This window comes from Pseudopipra pipra, chromosome W, assembly GCF_036250125.1.
Source record: "Pseudopipra pipra isolate bDixPip1 chromosome W, bDixPip1.hap1, whole genome shotgun sequence".
NCBI classification, from domain to species: Eukaryota; Metazoa; Chordata; class Aves; order Passeriformes; family Pipridae; genus Pseudopipra; species Pseudopipra pipra.
The window spans coordinates 6,263,650-6,277,515 of NC_087580.1; the positions used below are offsets into that span (position 1 = coordinate 6,263,650).

The 13,866-nt window shown below is 58.8% G+C and overlaps 1 long non-coding RNA gene across 1 annotated transcript; it reads left to right on the forward strand.

The window, feature by feature from the left end:
- The first annotated feature begins 12,310 nt into the window (after nucleotides 1-12,310).
- LOC135405169 (uncharacterized) lies at nucleotides 12,311-13,560 on the forward strand. Its single transcript, XR_010425768.1, has 3 exons — nucleotides 12,311-12,645; nucleotides 13,371-13,406; nucleotides 13,525-13,560. It is a non-coding gene; the product is annotated as an uncharacterized LOC135405169 (long non-coding RNA).
- Nucleotides 13,561-13,866: the final 306 nt, after the last annotated feature.

The window sequence follows — 13,866 nt, forward strand, 5'->3', positions numbered from 1 at the left end:
TAGCGACAGATACCCCACGACATGTCCCTCTGCTGTCCCCCAGCTCTGCCCACTGCAGAGGGCTCAGGGACCCCCCAGCGCCCTGCCAGGCTCCTTTGGGGGGCTGAGGAGCCTCCCATATTTCTCACCTGGACATGCAGAGAGGCAGCCGAGCATCACTGGCGCATCAGCTCCACCTGGTCAGCCACGGGGGGCTGGGGACAAAGGCAGGGTTAGAGACACACTGGGCTGGTTCTGGGACACACTGGGCTGTACTGGGACACACTGGGCTGGACTGGGACACACTGGGCTGGACTGGGGCACACTGGGATGTACTGGGGCACAGTGGGATGTACTGGGGCACAGTGGGATGCCAGGGAGGGTCGTGGCCATGAGAGGGGAGGGTTTGGGCCCAGCAGAACTCGGGGTACCCACCTCAGACCTCTTCACTCGATGGACATCCATGCCTCCCTGGAGAGAGAGCGGGAGGTGTCACTGCTCACTGGGGTGTCCCCAGGTCCAGGAGGGATGGGGGGACTACATTTCCCCCCATTTCCCACACTGGGGACATCCCGACTCTAGGACTTACCCCAACACATCCACCTCCTCCTTGTCCCGAGATTGGCTGGGGAAGGAGAGCAAAGGTTTAAGCAGGATTGGCCCCTGTGGGGCTGGGGGAGGGACACGGGTGTCCCCAGACCCCCCAGCCCATGGTTGGCCCCTGGTCTGAGGGGGAAAATCCCTTCTGCTCCCCCAGCCCCAGTGCACGCAGTTTCCCCCGGGATCCCTGCTCCTGCAGGGCCCAGGGTGGGGATGGAGACAAGGAGAGCCAGGGGAATTCAGGGCCTGCAGGAGGGTGGGGGGGAGGAGGAGGGGACCCAAAGAGGGTGAAGTGGGGGGAATTGGGGATCCCACAGGATGGTCATTGGGGTGTGGAAGGGATGGGACTGTGGGGGATGCGGGTGAGGAGGAAGGGATTGCAGTGGAGGGACACAGGGAATGAAGCAGGGCAGGAGAAATGGGGAAGGGGAGAAAACTGGAAGGGACTGGGAGAGTCTTTGGGACTGAGGGGTCAAGGAAGGGGATTTCTGGAAACGAGTGTCGTGGCCAATGGGAAAGGGGAAGGATTAGAGGAGAAAGAAGGGAAGAAATGGTGTGGGATTGATGCCCTGTGTGTGTGGGGTGGGGTGGACTGGGGTGTGTGGGAATAGAGTGGGGGCCCTGAGGAAGGACCTCCCCGCTGCACACTGGGGTGGACTGGGGAGCACTGGGATGGCCTGGAGGGTGGTGGCCACCAGAGGGGAGGGTCAGGGCCCAGCACAAGCCCTGGTACCCACCGGGCCGCCGATCCCGCCTGCCTGTAGAGAGACAAGGAGACGTCACTGGTCACTGGGGTGTCCCCAGTGCCAGGAAGGGATGGGGGGCCCAAAGTGCCCCCCACTTCCCACACTGGGTGCCCCCCAACTCCCAGACCTACCTCCCCACATTGGACGCCGCCGGCCTGAACGGGCTGCAGGAGGAGAGCAAAGGCTTGGTTGGGGTTGGCCTTGTGGGGCTGGGGGGGACACGGGTGTCCCCACCCCCTCCAGCCCCGGCTGCCCCCCGGGCTGAGCGGGGCTCTTTGGGATTGCGGCTCCCAGGCAAGTTGGGGACACCAGTGCAGGGGGAAAGGCAAGGCACTGAGGGCAAAGCCTGGAGGAAAGGCCCTGGGAAGGGGCCATGGCAGGGCATTTCCCAGTTGGTGCCAGTTCAGCCTGGCCAGGCCTTGTCCCACTTGAGCCCAGGGTGGAGCTTGGGCCTGTTTGTCCTCCTTGGACTCCAGTGGGGCTTGGCCCAGTTCCACCCAGTTTGGGTTGGGCCTTTGCCTTGGCTGGGAAAGAGAGGAGATGGTGGGGAGATGCCCCAGGGGACCAAGAGGATGGGATGGGGAGGCCCAAAAAGGTGGGATTTGGGGTCAGAAAGAGCAGGAAGCAGTGGGACTGTGCCAGGATGGAGCCGGGTGCAAGCATCCCGTGAGGAAGCGGAGCTGCAGCAGCAGGAGTTGAATTGTGGGAAGGGGAAGGAGAGAGGGAATTGTGGCCAGAAGAAAGTGGCCTGGCCGGGGGCTGTGGGTGCTGGGGAGTGCTTGGGGAGCCCCTGGATCGGGAAGGGGCCCATCCCTGAGCCCATGGCCGTGGCATGGGGGCCTCACCTTGGCATCTGCCGGGGGGCTCAGCAGGATGGTGAAGAGCAGGGCCACGCTGAGCACAGCGACCTTCATCTTCCTCTGGGCCTGGGCAGCGCTGGCTGAGGCTGCACAAGGGCAGGAGCACATTTATCCCTGCCAGGACTCCTCCCTGCCCCCTCCCCGAGAGCCCCCGGCTGGGCACAGCCCCCAGCCCTGGCCACAAGCCCAGCCCTGGCACAGAGTCCATCCCGCCTGCGGCACCCATCCAGCCACCTTCCCCGGCATCCCTCCAGCTTCCTGCACGGGGCAGCTGCCCCTGGAAGGGCCCAGGCCCCTGGGGGTGCCAAGGGGGTGGGCAGGGAGCTGAAAGCAGCTGCATACCCTGTGGGGACAATACCACACAACACAAGCCATCCTCCAACAGCCCCCAAAGCCTGATCCACCCATGTCCTCCTGCCCATCCCTTCCCAGAGCTTTCCCTCTGGGACACCCCAGAGCTCAGCCCAGCCCCAAACCTGGCGTGTCTGAGCACAATTGTCCCTGTTCCCACTCCAGCTCTTTGACTGAACCTGGGGCTGGCAGTGCCCCCCTTCTTGGGGCACCAGGAGCCCGGGATCAGGGAAACAGGGAGCTGGGAGATAAAGGGGCTGACGGGCAATGGGCACAGCTGGGTGACTGGGATCTCCAGTGTGGGCAGGCACTGGGGAGCACTGGGCAATGCTGGCCCTGGCACACAAGGGCTGGGCCCAGGGAAGTGCTGGGGTGGTGGCAGTGCCCGGCTCCAGCCCATTTGCGGGCACTGCAGCCCCCAAGTGGTGCAGGCCCAGCCACGGCCTCCCCGAGCAGAGCCCAGAGGGGCAGATGCCCTTTGCTGGCCCTGCCCCTGTCCCAGCTGGGCACACCGTGTCCTCCCGCATCAGCCGGGCCCCGCTCTGCTCAGCTGGCCCAGGCAGGGGGGGCCAGGCACTGGCAGCCCAGCAGGGCTCTGGCTCCACACTGGGCTGGCCCTGGCACACAGCTGCCCCAGTGCCCCTGTCCCCAGGGATGGCCCTGCCCTGCCCTGGGCCCAGCGCTGGCCCTCAGCAGGATGGCACCTTCCCGCCCCACTCTCCCTCCCTCCCCACCCGCCTCACAGGCCCCTCTGGGCTGGGACCCCCGTGGGCACAGATCAAGGACAGGCACTGAGCGGGGGCTCCCGGCACCTGCCACAGCCTCAATTCTCCACTCACCTTTGCCCACAGTTCCGCAACACCTTCCATCCTTACGGGCCCCTGACCAGACACAAGAGACCATTGTGGGGCAGCTGGGAAAACATCTCAGCTGAATGACTTGACTATTTGCCTTGCATTTTCCCCAGGAGCCGGCAGTGACCTGGAAGATTTTCCTTTTGCCCTTTTCTGCTTCGTGCCTCCTTTGTTGGATAATTGAGGAACGTTGACTGAGGAGGGGCCCAGGGGAGGTGAAGCCTCTCAAGAGGTAGGCATTTACAGCCCCTCAACACCAAAGGTCCCACTCTGGACCATCCAAATTGTGGCATCAGCAGCTCATTGGAAGAGGGAAATGTCCCCATTTTGGTGTTTGAGAGAGAGATGGACGAGAGACGTGAGCAGGGTGCCTGAGGTGCAGCTGATCCCCCCTGGACTGTCTCCTTCCTTCCTCCTGAACAGGGCTGGGAGTACCTGGGGAAATTACCCTGGTTCTTGTAGTCCGTCCTGTGGGATTTTTTCCCACCCTCTGGTTCCAAATGGATTTGGGGCCTGGCCGTTCTCCTCAGGCTGTGACCCGCAGGGAGGTGTTGTGGTGACTCCCAGAGGGAAAGGGGAGGAGAAAAGGGGGCCCTGTTCTCCCCACATTTACATCTCCCTTCCCAATTTCCTGGTGCCCTCGGCTTCCCAGAGTCCCTCAGTAGCTGCACGAGGGGGAGGAAGGACCAGACTCAACAGGATGTGTCTGTCCTGTTGTCCTGGTTTTTACTGGGATAATGGACTGGTTTACAGTCCCTGCCCACCACAGGGACATTCCCTGTCTCAGCACAGAATCCTGGAATCATGGATTGGTTTGGGTGGGAAGGGACCTTAAAGTTCATCCCGTACCACCATGTCCCTGCCATGGGCAGGGACACCTTCCACTAGCCCAGGTTACTCCAAGCCCCGTCCATCCTGGCCTTGGACACTTCCAGGGATGGGGCAGCCACAGCTTCTCAGGGCAACCTGTGCCAGGGCCTCCCCCCTCACAGGGAAAACTTTCTTCCCAATATCCCCCTAAGCCTGCCCTCTGTCAGTGGGAAGCCATTCCCCCTTCTCCCATCCCTACAGGTCCTTGTCCAAAATCCCTCTGCAGCTCTCTGGGAGCCCCTCGAGGCACTGGAAGGGGCTCTAAGGCCTCTCTGGTGCCTTCTCTTCTCCAGACTGAGCAATCCCAATTGTCCCAGCCTGTCCCCAGAGCAGAGGGGCTCCAGCCCTCAGAGCATCTCTGTGGCCTCCTCTGGATCCACTCCAACAGGTCCATTCCTCCTGATCTGGGCCCCCCGAGCTGGAGGCAGCACTGCAGGTGGGGTCTCACCTGAGGGCAGCAGAGGGGCACATTCCCCTCCTCCCCTGCCCCCGGGATGAGCCCGCACACGGGGGGTTTCCGGGCTGGCTCGTGTCCCATTTGTCACCCACCAGCACCCCCAGAGCCCTCTCCCAGCAGGGACTTCCATCCCTTCCTCCCCCAGCCTGCACCGATCCCGGGGGTTGCCCTGACCCGGCTGCACCACCTTGGTCTTGTCCAACCTCAGCAGATTCCCGTGTGTGCCGGGAAACGGGGGGAAGGGGAATTCACCCGACTCTTGGAGATTTGTTTGTCTGGTGGTGCCCCAGGGAAAAACAAAACCCTGTCAGTCCCATCTAGTCTGTCCCATATTCCATCAGGAACCCTCCACCAAACAGATCCACCAGGTGGGGGGAATTCCAGGGCCCTTTTTCGGGGACTGACACGTCACAACAAAGGGAAAACCCCTCAGTGGATATTTCCACCAGTTACTCTGGAATCTCCCGTGACATCTCATTCTACCTCTGTGACATCACATCCTCCCTGTGACATCACAGCTCCTCTATGAAGTCCCATCCATCATATGACATCATATCTCTCCTGTGACATCACATCCTCCACTGTGACATCACATCCTTCCCGTGACATCCCATCCTCCTCTGTGACATCACATCCATCACACAGCATAAAATTCTCATCTGTGACATCACATCCTCCCATGTGACATCTCATCCTTCCTCAGTGAAATCACATCTTCCTCTGTGACATCAGAGCTGGTCTATGTCATCACATCCATCGTATGACATCACCTCTCTCGTGACATCACATCCTGCACTGTGAATCACATCCTTCCTCTGACGTCATATCCTTCCCTGTGACATCACATCCTCCTCTGTGCCATCACATCCTCTTCTGTGTGATGCCGTGGAATGTTGGTGCTAAAGAAATTACTCAGGAGCAGTTAATTAGGGGTGAGATAAGGAAAGGGTTTAATTGTGCCAAGGCAATGGATGTTACAAGACAGGCGCCGCTGTGCTCGAGATGGTTCATTTTATAATATTGTCTGTCCAATCCCAAGTGTGTCCACACTGTAGCCTTTGCTCTGGTCCACCCCGGGTCCACCCCCTGAGAATTGAGTCTGGGGTGTATTTCGGGACCACCTCTTCATCATTCTCATCATCTACAGAGCACAGAGGGTATATAGTCACCTAGTTCTTGACTCTCTTTTGTTGTTCAGGCCCTGATATGGCTGTTCTCTAAACAGCCTAGGCCTTGCCTTGACAAGAGACTAAACATTGCCACTGAATTCAGGGGTAGATTTGATATGGGGAGCATAGAATGGGGTAAGAGGGTTAAGGAATGTGTAAACTACTTGTAATACAGGGAAAGGGAGTGAGGGATGCTGCTTTTCAAATCTACTTCTACTACTTATAAAACTAATAAAGCTTATAAAAATTAGAAAAATAAAAACTATACTAGGGGCTTAAGGCATCAGTTACATCACATCATTCCTGTGCCATCACATCCTCCTCTGTGACATCACATCCCTCATATGACATCATATCTCTGGGCCCAGCGCTGGCCCTCAGCAGGATGGCACCTTCCCGCCCCACTCTCCCTCCCTCCCCACCCGCCTCACAGGCCCCTCTGGGCTGGGACCCCCGTGGGCACAGATCAAGGACAGGCACTGAGCGGGGGCTCCCGGCACCTGCCACAGCCTCAATTCTCCACTCACCTTTGACCACATTTCTGCAACACCTTCCATCCTTACGGGCCCCTGACCAGACACAAGAGACCATTGTGGGGCAGCTGGGAAAACATCTCAGCTCAATGACTTGACTGTTTGCCTTGCATTTTCCCCAGGAGCCAGCAGTGACCTGGAAGATTTTCCTTTTGCCCCTTTCTGCTTCGTGCCTCGTTTGTTGGATAATTGAGGAACATTGACTGAGGAGGGGCCCAGGGGAGGTGAAGTTGCTCAAGAAAGAGGCATTTACAGCCCCTGCACCCCAAGGGGATGTGATTGCCTCCAGCACAGGGAATTCCATCTCATCCTGGGCACCTCCTCCACTGGCAGTTTGCAAGATCTTTCTCAAAGCCATTCCCGTCCTTACCTCTCTGCAGGAGACACCTCCAGAGGCTGAGGACTGCTGCCCCCTTCCCAATCCCACTGTCCATGCCCTTATCCCCAGCAAGGAATCCCCAGCTGGACTCCACACCCTCCAATTCCTCACTCCTGGCCCCAGTGTCTGGCATCTTCCTTAATGATGGAGGCCAAGGGATGGAGGGCACCCTGAGCCCGTGACACTGAGCTGAGCGGGGCAGGTGACACACCTGAAGGATGGGATGGCATCCAGGGGGACCTGGACAAGCCAGAGAAATGGTCCCAGAGTGTGGAGAGAGAGATAAGGCTAAAAGTTAACATAGAATAGGAATTAGAGAGGAAAACCAGCTGCTGCTTCCCGGACAGCAAAGAGACTCCAGCTGCTGCTTCCCGGCTGGGATAAGGTCACGATGCCCCACAAAGCTCCCCAGGCACCCAGAAACAATTGTAGCACTTCTCAGTAGAAACCCTCAAACTCCTCCTAAACCTCAGTCTGGAGAAGAGAAGGCACCAGAGAGGCCTTAGAGCCCCTTCCAGTGCCTCGAGGGGCTCCCAGAGAGCTGCAGAGGGATTTTGGACAAGGACCTGTAGGGATGGGAGAAGGGGGAATGGCTTCCCACTGACAGAGGGCAGGCTTAGGGGGATATTGGGAAGAAAGTTTTCCCTGTGAGGGGGGAGGCCCTGGCACAGGTTGCCCTGAGAAGCTGTGGCTGCCCCATCCCTGGAAGTGTCCAAGGCCAGGATGGACGGGGCTTGGAGTAACCTGGGCTTGTGGAAGGTGTCCCTGCCCATGGCAGGGGGTGGCATGGGATGAGCTTTAAGGTCCCTTCCCACCCAAACCAGTCCATGATTCCAGGATTCTGTGCTGAGACAAGTCCCTGTTGTGGGCAGGGACTGTAAACCAGTCCATTATCCCAGTCAAAACCAGGACAACAGGACAGACACCTCCTGCTCAGTCTGGTCCCCCCCTCTCGTGCAGCTACTGAGGGACTCTGGGAAGCCGAGGGCACCAGGAAACTGGGAAGGGAGACGTAAATGTGGGGAGAACAAGGCCTCCTTTTCTCCTCCCCTTTCCCTCTGGGAGTCAGCACAACACCTCCCTGCAGGTCACGGCCTGAGGAGAACGGCCAGGCCCAAAATCCATTTGGATCCAGAGAGTGGGAAAAATCCCACCAGGAGGGACTCCAGGAACAAGAGGAATTTCCCCAGGTGCTCCCAGCCCTGCTCAGGGGGAAGGAAGGAGACAGTCCAGGGGGGATCAGCTGAACCTCAGGCACCCTGCTCACGTCTCTCGTCCATCTCTCTCTCAAACACCAAACTGGGGACATTTCCCTCTTCCAATGAGCTGCTGCTCCCACAGTTTGGATGGTCCAGAGTGGGACCTTTGGTGCTGAGGGACTGTAAATGCCTCCTTCTTGAGTGCCTTCAGCTCCCCTGGGCCCCTCCTCAGTCAACATTCCTCAATTATCCAAGAAAGGAGGCACGAAGCAGAAAAGGGCAAAAGGAAAATCTTCCAGGTCACTGTCGGCTCCTGGGGAAAATGCAAGGCAAATAGTCAAGTCATTGAGCTGAGATGTTTTCCCAGCTGCCCCACAATGGTCTCTTGTGTGTGGTCAGGGGCCCGTAAGGATGGAAGGTGTTGCGGAAATGTGGGCAAAGGTGAGTGGAGAATTGAGGCTGTGGCAGGTGCCGGGAGCCCCCGCTCAGTGCCTGTCCTTGATCTGTGCCCACGGGGGTCCCAGCCCAGAGGGGCCTGTGAGGCGGGTGGGGAGGGAGGGAGAGTGGGGCGGGAAGGTGCCATCCTGCTGAGGGCCAGCGCTGGGCCCAGAGACATATGATGTCATATGAGGGATGTGATGTCACAGGGAGGATGTGATGCCACAGAGGAGGATGTGATGTCACAGAAGAGGATGTGATGTCATATGCTGGATGTGATGTCACAGAGAAGGATGTGAAGGAAGATGATGGATGTGATAACACAGGAGAGATGTGATGTCACATGATGCAGATGATGCCACAGAGGGAGGATGTGATATCACAGAGGACTATGTGTTGTTACGGAGGAGAATGTGATGTCACATGATGGATGTGATGTCACAGAAGAGGATGTGATGTCATAATGTGGATGCGATGTCACTGGAGAGATATGATGTCATAGGTGCAATGTGATGTCATAGGTGAGATGTGATGTCATATGATGGATGTGATATCACAGGGGAGATGTGATGTCATAGTAGTGATATGATGGCACAGAGGAGGATGTGACGTCACAGGAATAATGTGATTCCACCGAAGAATGATGTGATGTTACAGGAAGAATGTGATGTCACAGAAGAAGGATGAGATATCACAGGAAGGATGTGATGCCATCTGATGGATGTGATGTCTTAGAAAGGATGTGATGTCATGCAGAGGAGGATGTGATGCCACCAGAGAGATGTATGTGATGTCATATGATGGGTGTGATGTCACAGGAACGATGTGATGTCACAGTGGCGGAAGGATGTGATGTCTCAGGAGAGATATGATGTCATATGATGGATGCGACGACATAGAGGAGCTGTGATATCACAGGGAGGATGTGATGTCCCAGGAAGGATGTTATGTCATATGATGGATGTGATGTCACAGAGAAGGAAGCGATGTCATATGATGGATGTGATGTCATAGGAAGGATGTGATGTCACGGGGAGGATGTGATGTCACAAAGGAAGGATGAGATGTCATGCAGAGGATGTGTTCTCACAGGAAGGATATGTTGTCAAAGGATAGATATAATGTCATATGATGGATGCAACATCCTAGAGGAGCTGTGATGTAACAGAGGAAGGATGTGATGTCACAAGAAGGATGTGATGTCACAGAGAAGGATTTGATGACACAGAGGAAGGATGTGATGTCACAGGTGAGATGTGATGTCATACGATTGATGGGACGTCATAGAAAAGCTGTGATGTCACAGAGGAGGATGTGATGTCATATGATGGATGTGATGTCACAGAAGAAGGATGTGATATCACAGAGGAGGATGTGATGTCACGGGGAAGGATATGATGTCAGAGGAGAGATGTGATGTCATACGATGGATGTGATGTCACGAGGAGGATGTGATCTCACTGGAAGGATGTGATGTGATATGACGGATGTGACATCATAACGAAGGTGTGATATCAAAGGTGGGATGTGATGTCACAGGAGAGATGTGACGTCATAAGATGGATGTGATGTCATAGAGGAGGATGTGATGTTATATGATGGATGTGATGTCACAGAGGAGGATGTGATGTCATAGAGGAGGATGTGATGTCCCACATGAGGGACTGCAGGAACAAGAGGAATTTCCCCAGGTGTTCCCAGCCCTGCTCAGGGGGAAGGAAGGAGACAGTCCAGGGGGGATCAGCTGCACCTCAGGCACCCTGCTCACGACTCTCGTCCATCTCTCTCTCAAACACCACACTGGGGACATTTCCCTCTTCCAATGAGCTGCTGCTCCCACAATTTGGATGGTCCAGAGTGGGACCTTTGGTGTTGAGGGGCTGTAAATGCCTCCCTCTTGAGAGGCTTCACCTCCCCTGGGCCCCTCCTCAGTCAACATTCCTCAATTATGCAACAAACGAGGCACGAAGCAGAAAGGGGCAAAAGGAAAATCTTCCAGGTCACTGCCGGCTCCTGGGGAAAATGCAAGGCAAATAGTCAAGTCATTGAGCTGAGATGTTTTCCCAGCTGCCCCACAATGGTCTCTTGTGTCTGGTCAGGGGCCCGTAAGGATGGAAGGTGTTGCGGAACTGTGGGCAAAGGTGAGTGGAGAATTGAGGCTGTGGCAGGTGCCGGGAGCCCCCGCTCAGTGCCTGTCCTTGATCTGTGCCCACGGGGGTCCCAGCCCAGAGGGGCCTGTGAGGCGGGTGGGGAGGGAGGGAGAGTGGGGCGGGAAGGTGCCATCCTGCTGAGGGCCAGCGCTGGGCCCAGGGCAGGGCAGGGCCATCCCTGGGGACAGGGGCACTGGGGCAGCTGTGTGCCAGGGCCAGCCCAGTGTGGAGCCAGAGCCCTGCTGGGCTGCCAGTGCCTGGCCCCCCCTGCCTGGGCCAGCTGAGCAGAGCGGGGCCCGGCTGATGCGGGAGGACACGGTGTGCCCAGCTGGGACAGGGGCAGGGCCAGCAAAGGGCATCTGCCCCTCTGGGCTCTGCTCGGGGAGGCCGTGGCTGGGCCTGCACCACTTGGGGGCTGCAGTGCCCGCAAATGGGCTGGAGCCGGGCACTGCCACCACCCCAGCACTTCCCTGGGCCCAGCCCTTGTGTGCCAGGGCCAGCATTGCCCAGTGCTCCCCAGTGCCTGCCCACACTGGAGATCCCAGTCACCCGCCTGTGCCCATTGCCCGTCAGCCCCTTTATCTCCCAGCTCCCTGTTTCCCTGATCCCGGGCTCCTGGTGCCCCAAGAAGGGGGTCACTGCCAGCCCCAGGTTCAGTCAAAGAGCTGGAGTGGGAACAGGGACAATTGTGCTCAGACACGCCAGGTTTGGGGCTGGGCTGAGCTCTGGGGTGTCCCAGAGGGAAAGCTCTGGAAGGGATGGGCAGGAGCACATGAGTGGATCAGGCTTTGGGGCTGTTGGAGGATGGATTGTGTTGTGTGGGATTGTCCCCACTGGGTATGCAGCTGCTTTCAGCTCCCTGCCCACCCCCTTGGCACCCCCAGGGGCCTGGGCCCTTCCAGGGGCAGCTGCCCCGTGCAGGAAGCTGGAGGGATGCCGGGGAAGGTGGCTGGATGGGTGCCGCAGGCGGGATGGACTCTGTGCCAGGGCTGGGCTTGTGGCCAGGGCTGGGGGCTGTGCCCAGCCGGGCTTTGCCCCGGGGGCTCTCGGGGAGGGGGCAGGGAGGAGTCCCGGCAGGGATAAATGTGCTCCTGCCCTTGTGCAGCCTCAGCCAGCGCTGCCCAGGCCCAGAGGAAGATGAAGGTCGCTGTGCTCAGCGTGGCCCTGCTCTTCACCATCCTGCTGAGCCCCCCGGCAGATGCCAAGGTGAGGCCCCCATGCCACGGCCATGGGCTCAGGGATGGGCCCCTTCCCAATCCAGGGGCTCCCCCAGCACTCCCCAGCACCCCCAGCCCCCGGCCAGGCCACTTTCTTCTGGCCACAATTCCCTCTGTCCTTCCCCTCCCCACAAATCAGCTCCTGCTGCTGCAGCTCCGCTTCCTCACGGGATGCTTGCACCCGGCTCCGTCCTGGCACAGTCCCAATGCTTCCTGCTCTTTCTGACCCCAAATCCCACCTTTTTGGGCCTCCCCATCCCATCCTCTTGGTCCCCTGGGGCATCTCCCCACCATCTCCTCTCTTTCCCAGCCAAGGCAAAGGCCCAACCCAAACTGGGTGGAACTGGGCCAAACCCCACTGGAGTCCAAGGAGGACAAACAGGCCCAAGCTCCACCCTGGGCTCAAGTGGGACAAGGCCTGGCCAGGCTGAACTGGCACCAACTGGGAAATGCCCTGCCATGGCCCCTTCCCAGGGGCTTTCCTCCAGGCTTTGCCCTCAGTGCCTTGCCTTTCCCCCTGCACTGGTGTCCCCAACTTGCCTGGGAGCCGCAATCCCAAAGAGCCCCGCTCAGCCCGGGGGGCAGCCGGGGCTGGAGGGGGTGGGGACACCCGTGTCCCCCCCAGCCCCACAAGGCCAACCCCAACCAAGCCTTTGCTCTCCTCCTGCAGCCCGTTCAGGCCGGCGGCGTCCAATGTGGGGAGGTAAGTCTGGGAGTTGGGGGGCACCCAGTGTGGGAAGTGGGGGGCACTTTGGGCCCCCCATCCCTTCCTGGCACTGGGGACACCCCAGTGACCAGTGACGTCTCCTTGTCTCTCTACAGGCAGGCATCATCGGCGGCCCGGTGGGTACCAGGGCTTGTGCTGGGCCCAGACCCTCCCCTCTGGTGGCCACCACCCTCCAGGCCATCCCAGTGCTCCCCAGTCCACCCCAGTGTGCACCGGGGAGGGCCTTCCTCAGGGCCCCCACTCTATTCCCACACACCCCAGTCCACCCCACCACACACACACAGGGCATCATTCCCACACCATTTCTTCCCTTCTTTCTCCTCTAATCCTTCCCCTTTCCCATTGCCCATGACACTCGTGTCCAGAAATCCCCTTCCTTGACCCCTCAGTCCCAAAGACTCTCCCAGTCCCTTCCAGTTCTCTCCCCTTCCCCATTTCTCCTGCCCCCACCCCTGCCCTGCTTCATTCCCTGGGTCCCCTCCACTGCAATCCCTTCCTCCTCACCCGCATCCCCCACAGTCCCATCCCTTCCACACCCCAATGCCCATCCTGTGGGATCCACAATTCCCCCCACTTCACCCTCTTTGGGTCCCCTGCTCCTCCCCCCACCCTCCTGCAGGCCCTGAATTCCCCTGGCTCTCCTTGTCTCCATCCCCACCCTGGGCCCTGCAGGAGCAGGGATCCCGGGGGAAACTGGGTGCAGTGGGGCTGGGGGGAGCAGAAGGGATTTTCCCCCTCAGACCAGGGGCCAACCATGGGCTGGGGGGTCTGGGGACACCCGTGTCCCCCCCCCAGCCCCACAGGTGCCAATCCTGCTTAAACCTTTGCTCTCCTTCCCCAGCCAATCTCGGGACAAGGAGGAGGTGGATGTGTCGGGGTAAGTCCTGGAGTTGAGATGTCCCCAGTGTGGGAAATGGGGGGAAATGTAGTCCCCCCATCCCTCCTGGGCCTGGGGACACCCCAGTGACCAATGACACCTCCCGCTCTCTCTCCAGGGAGGCATGGATGTCCATCGAGTGAAGAGGTCTGAGGTGGGTACCTCGAGTTCTGCTGGGTCCAGACCCTCCCCTCTCATGGCCACGACCCTCCCTGGCATCCCAGTGTGTCCCAGTCCACCCTAGTGTGCCCCAGTATCCCAGTGTGTCCCAGTAAAGCCCAGTGTGTCCCAGTACAGCCCAGTGTGTCCCAGAACCAGCCCAGTGTGTCTCTAACCCTGCCTTTGTCCCCAGCCCCCCGTGGCTGACCAGGTGGAGCTGATGCGCCAGTGACGCTCGGCTGCCTCTCTGCATGTCCAGGTGAGAAATATGGGAGGCTCCTCAGCCCCCCAAAGGAGCCTG